This window comes from Lithobates pipiens, unplaced genomic scaffold (assembly GCF_037356315.1).
Source record: "Lithobates pipiens isolate NorthernLeopardFrog02 unplaced genomic scaffold, aLitPip1_a1.2 Scaffold_18, whole genome shotgun sequence".
NCBI classification, from domain to species: Eukaryota; Metazoa; Chordata; class Amphibia; order Anura; family Ranidae; genus Lithobates; species Lithobates pipiens.
Genome location: NW_027507758.1, coordinates 624,113,012 through 624,119,356, shown reverse-complemented (window position 1 = coordinate 624,119,356; position 6,345 = coordinate 624,113,012). Strand labels below are relative to the sequence as shown.

The 6,345-nt window shown below is 42.0% G+C and overlaps 1 protein-coding gene across 1 annotated transcript in view; it reads right to left on the bottom strand.

The window, feature by feature from the left end:
- The window catches only part of LOC143986866 (uncharacterized), a 273,378-nt gene that overhangs the window by 87,067 nt on the left and 179,966 nt on the right, over nucleotides 1-6,345 (bottom strand).

The following is a 6,345-nucleotide window of genomic DNA, read 5'->3' as shown; positions in this document are numbered from 1 at the left end:
CGCCACCTTCAGAAAAGGGACACTAGTGCAACTTAAACGTAAAGCACACCTAAGTGGCAGCCCTCTAGTGGTGGCCAAACCCCCCCCATTTCCAACACAGGATTGCTTGTAGCTCCCTATTTTTTTTTTTATTGCTCACGTTTTTTTTGCTTCCATCAACGGGTCATTACCTTTCATTGGCTGAGTAAATTTCACGGTGTAAGCTTTCACAAACACTTAAAGGTCTATTAAAAAATATATATATATTAGTTGAATAATTGTGACCAGCATTTTCCCAGCCCTGACAAAATATTGATTGTATTTTTTTAGTACGTTGATTTCCAATAATCGTCAGCTCCATCTGAAGGCCATAATGTGGTATTTTGCTATTGTTCTGATTGAACTATTTCAGAAAAAATACCATGTTATAACTTATGGCCACTTGATGGAGCTGACCATCATAGGAAATCGTGGTGTTAACCAAATAACAGCCAGAATTTGTCACGGCTGGGCAAATGCTTGTCACATTCATCCAGCAATTGTTTTATGACTAGACCCACTTGTTTTTTTTTTTTGTCTTTAGATGGCGCGAAGTGATATAGGAATTAGTGGCATCTAGTGGCCAAATGTGGCATTTTTCATTTTAAATCAATGGAAAACATTCAGCCAACCCAGCAATTAGCCTATTTGTTTTTTTACTCCCATTCACACAAAAGTAATGCACATGCATTGTCACCAGGCAAATTACTTTGCAATTTTTTTTATTTATGACTAGACTTTTTTTTATTCCTTCCGTCTGACCACACACACATAGTGGGCTTTTTTCCATATATCCAAAATATGCATATCTCCTTTTGTGCTGGGGAGCGAGATGCACGGTGCGCACCCAGCACAGAGACAGAGGCCTTGCCAAGAGCTCCGGGTATCGTACTAACAACTGGGACCCAGGACACTTGGTTCCAGGTCACCTCTAATTGGCTATCGCACTGATCAGTCATTGTGAGCCCACCCCTGTGTTTTCTTCCTGAAGAGAACAATACATTATATCTACTTCTTGTAGGAGAGGAAGATCTAAACAAACCAAAGTGTATAAAAAAAGAAAGGAAAAAAATAACAAGCTTTTAAATAGAGCTCTGGCACGATCTGTCACCTGCTGTGTCCACTGGACACAGAAGATGACAGATCAGTGTATCGGCCTGCTGCCTGTACCATGTGATCACTGTGCCCAATCACAGCAGACCAGTTGACAATTGTACATAATAAAATACCCTCTATTCATGTCATCCATTGTGTACTATTGTGTTGATCTCTGTGATTGGTCACAGTGATCACATGGTACAGACATATCACAGGCAGCCCATCTGAAATATGTGATTAGCTGCGGCCATTCACAGCTAATCACAATAGTAAACACTGAATGAATGGATTTCATTCAGGAAAAAAATGGCTGCTTATAATCGTGAAATTCACTGTTATTAGCAATCATAATGTGTAAAAAAAAAATAAAAAATCCTGATCACCTCCTCAGAGTAAGTGTTACTATGCTGATACTGTATTGCTCTGGTCACAATGGTATGTAAAAAAAAAAAAAGTAATAAAAACATAAAACAATTGGACATATTTTTACATACTGTCACCAGTCAGTATCCCTGATCACTGCCACATCAGTTATATGATGATGCTGTACTGCACTGATGAGAGTATGTACTTTTTTTTTTTTTATGTGAAAAACAATTTTTTTTTTTAAATGTCTTCATTTTCCAAAAAATTGTGAATAAAAATTACAACCTCCATAAACTTGCCATGCCACTTAATAAATACCTTGGACTGGCTACTTTCCAAAAAGGGGTAATTTGTGGGGATTTTTGTACTGTTTGGAATTTTAGGACCTCAAGAAATTAGATAGTTCATCAGTACATCAGGATTGATCAATTTTCATATATATATATATATATATATATATATATATATATATATATATATATATATATATCCCATAGCTTGTAGACTCCATAACTTTCCTACACACTAAATAATATACAGGCAGTCCCCGGGTTACAAACAAGATAGGTTGTGTAGGTTTGTTTTTAAGTTGAATCTGTTTGTAAGTCGGAACAGGTACATTTTTTAAGTGTAGCTTCAGCAAAAAAAAACAAAAACGATTTTTACGCTTTTTGGATAACATAGGGAAGGGTTATCATCACTCCTGTAACATTTGTTTTGCTGTCTGTGCTCCTGTTCAGAAGATCTTGCCTCACTTTCTGTCCCAATGACAATTGGATTTTGAACATTTTGGGTTGTTGTGGAAACAAGCCTTGGTGATAAAGCATCAGCGGAGATACCTTTTTTCCCATAATAATTCTTATGCCCCATACACGCGGTCGGATTTTCCGACGGAACACGTGCGATCGGATCATGTTGTCGGAAAATCCAACCATGTGTGGGCTCCATCTGACTTTTTACGTCGGATTTTCCGACGCACAAAGTTTGACAGCGGGATCTAAAATTTTCCGACAACAAAATCTGATCGCATAAATTCCGAAGGTGTGTAGATAATTCCGACGGACAAAGTGCCACGCATGCTCAGAATAAACTAAGAGACAAAAGCTATTGGCTACTGGCCCGTTTATAGTCCCGACGTATGCGTTTGACGTCACCGCGTTCAGAACGATCGGATTTTCCGACAACTTTGTGCGACCGTGTGTATGCAACACAAGTTTTGGCCAAAATCCGTCGGAAAACATCTGACGGATTTTGTGGTCGGAATGTCTGGCCGTGTGTATGGGGAATTACAGGAGTAAATTTCCCTTCCTAGGGGGAGATATCCTCTCACTTCCTGTTGTCTCCCTCCGTTTGTAAGTAGGAGTCGTTTGTAAGTCGGAAGTTTGTACCTAATTTCTCATGGGTATTAGTGTTGCATGACCGCACAATTATCATTGAAAGTGTGACCGTGCTGAAAATTGGTCTGGGAAGGAAGGGGGTAAAATTTCCCGGTACTGAGGTGGTTAAAGAAATGCCCCGCCTCTAATTAAAGTACATGCTTTTCCTCTGCTTTCTGTACACATAGAAAAAAAGGTGTTCCTAAAACCTTTTTGAAATGTTGGCAACTACTCTCCCTCCTGCTCTGGGCCTCAGACTATTTATGGGCACTCCAGCCACCCACTGGGCGCACCTCCCCAGGGATTGGCTAGGTCCCCATAATTATTTAGAGTGCCCCCTCTGTCTTTGCTCCCACTGTGATTCCAGAACCCCCTAGAATGCAGGGGGGAAATAATCAGACCAGCAGCCCATGAAACACTGAGCAGACTAAAATAATCCACTCCTGCTCCGCTGGCTACACAGGAGCCAAACTAATATACCCTAACATGCTATAGCCTAACTAGGAGGGTGCTACATGTATACACCTACTTCTACAGTATGTTATATGACTTTTTTTAGGTTTTTTTCTTTTAGTATTAAAATAAAATGTAATCAGGTTCTCAGAGATTTGGCATAATGGGGACCTTGATGCATTTTTGTGTGTTTTAAGGGTAAGCACCCCACGCTCACATATACACACGTACGACTGTAAACGCACACGTTTGGGGCGCCTAAACAAGAAAACATTGATTGCGATTCACTTGTTACATATCATCGCGCACCCCCAATGAGAGCAATAATATTGGCACCAGACCTCCTCTGTAATGCTAAACTTATGACCAATAGGGGGCTTTTAAAGTGTAGTCTATGGAAAATATAGGTTTCTTAAGTTTGTCACCATTGCACGGGTGCACGCAAATTTAGGTTTTGACATGTCGGATATCTATTTACTCGGTGCATCCTTGTCTCTTAAAGCGGGAGTCCGCCGAGACTACGCGTTTTTTTTTTTTTTTAAAAGCCAGCAGCTACAAATACTGCAGCTGCTGACTTTTAAAATAATGACACTTACCTGTCCAGCGCGCCCGCGATGTCGGCACCCGAAGCCGATCTGTAGATCGTTTCTCGGGTGCTGCCGCCGCCATCTTGGGTATGGGAATCAGGAAATGGAGCCTTTCGGCTTCATTTCCCGGTTCCCTACTGCGCATGCGCGAGCCGCGCTGCGCAATAAGGACGGTCCCCGCTGCCTCTGGGATCTGTGTGTTTTCCCAGCAGGCAGCGGGGCACTTGCGGAAAGGGGCGGGCACTTGCGGAAAGGGGCGTAATCTACGCCCCTTTCCGCAGAGAGCTATCCCGGAAGTGGGTGCAGTTACCTGGATTATCCAGGTAACTGCACCCCCCTCCCCCCTGAAAGGTGCCAATTGTGGCGCCGGAGGGGGGGGGGATTCCGATGAGCGGAAGGTCCATTTTAGGGTGGACCTCCGCTTTAAATAAAAATAAAAAAATGGGTAATTTATTACGCTGGTGTGCCCTAAAATTAACTTAAGTGAAATGTGGTGTTTCCTAGACCTTTGTGGTAATATTGTGTGACATAAAAAAAAAAAAAACTGGAACTACCACTATTTTATTCTCTAGGGTGTCTGCTTTCAGAAAATGAATAATGTTTTGGGGGGAGGTTTATGTAATCTTCAGGCCTAAAGTGATATTTTAAATGTGCACAAAAAATAAATAAATACATAACAAAAGCGGATGTGGCAGCAAAATATTTAATAAATAGTGCATACATACACACGGCCATGCTCACACTATGAGATGTTTTCCTGGGGCTGCAGTTTCTCTGAGCTCCATATGATGGTGATCTAACTTTTACCCAGACAGGAAGTCTCTATGGAAGACAGGAAGTTATGTCAGGTACAGGAAGTTTTGGGTGAGAGGTGAGTTGGGAGGAAATAGAGGGGGTATTGCTGGAAGCGGCAGCAGGAGGTAATAAGAACTTATTTTCCTGGTGCCTCCATGGCAGCACACCTGTGACAAGCTCCGCCTTGGCTCCTCCCTCAGGACTAGTGAATATTATAAAAGAAAAGGTTAGTACAGCCCCCGCATTCTCCTTTTTTTTCCCTCATACCTCATGGCAGTGAATTCTGGTCGACGTCCTTACCTTCTGCATTCGGCAGCTTCCGTCCGGGTTCAAGCCTCTCCCGGACGCAGTTCCTTCTCTTGGGCAGCTAAACGCGCTTATAAGGTTGGAAGTCCCTTCTGTTAGGATCTTTTGGGACAAGCAGTTTGTCTCTTAAGTAAGAGCTTTACCTGCAAGTTGATCAGGCACCAGCTCATTCATGGTAACGGAGGCAGCAGCTATTTCTACATTTCTTTTTTTTTTCTCCCTTCTCTCTTTTCTTCATTCCTTTCCTTTCCCTTTTAGGTTTTATATCTTTATCTTTTCCCTTTTCTCTTCCCTCTCTCTTTTGCTCTCTTCCCCCCTCCCCAACCTTCCATTTCTTTCTTTTCTTTTGACCTCCTATTTGTTTGTTTCTCTCAGAGAAAAAAAATCTCCCTCTTAGCCCCTGTCGCCATTCCCGGCTCCATAGGAGCCGCGCGCGCTCAGCGCCGGCGTTTTATTTAACTTCGGTGTTCCCCGCCGTGCTCTGCGCATGCGCCGGCGGTGTGAGGCTTCTAGCTTACTGTTCCGCCGATCGGCGCATGCGCAGTGGATTCGGAGGCCGCGGCGGCCATCTTTGATAAGGGCACAGTGACGTCTATGCCCTCAAAATGTCAAAGACAGGATAGAGGCGTGCCCTGCCTCTCCTGTTCTACTGTTTATCTCCCTGATGGCCTCAGTGGGACGCCTGTGGCTGCAGGGAGAACTGCAACTCTGAGCTTTTAAAAAAAAAAAAAAAGAGAAGATGGATCAATTAATTTATTAAATAGTATAAGTATAAATGAAATAAACATATTAAATAAAATTAATAAAAAATAATTAAATAAATTATATTTTATTTACAAAAAAAAAAAAAATAATTAAAATATATATATATATATATAATTTAACCCCCCCCAAAAAAAAAAAAAAAAAAAAGGGACAAGAAGACAGAATGTAGATTTAGACATATTTTAGATGTATTTATCGAAGTCCCTTTTTCCAGTCAAGGACACGGTTGGTTGATTTTTCTCCTCTAAAAACTCTTTTCTTAGCTGCTGCTTCTGCTAATCCGTTTAGTATGAGCCATTCGCCACCCGCACAAGATCCTACTCTACACCTGAGGTAAGGACCTACGTCCAGGTAAGTTGATACACTTTAAAAAAAAAAAAAAAGAGTGCACTCAGGCTGGTACTTTATGTATTTCAGTCCTGTACGCCAGAAGATGTCTAAGAGGACCTCAAGGCGACATGTAGACGATGATGACTCTAGTCACAGCAGAGACAGGTCGTCCTGGCATGGGGATTATAGAAGTGGCAGAACGGCCAAAAAGGCGCCATCACTCATGCTCCCCGAGACCTAGATCTCCAAGA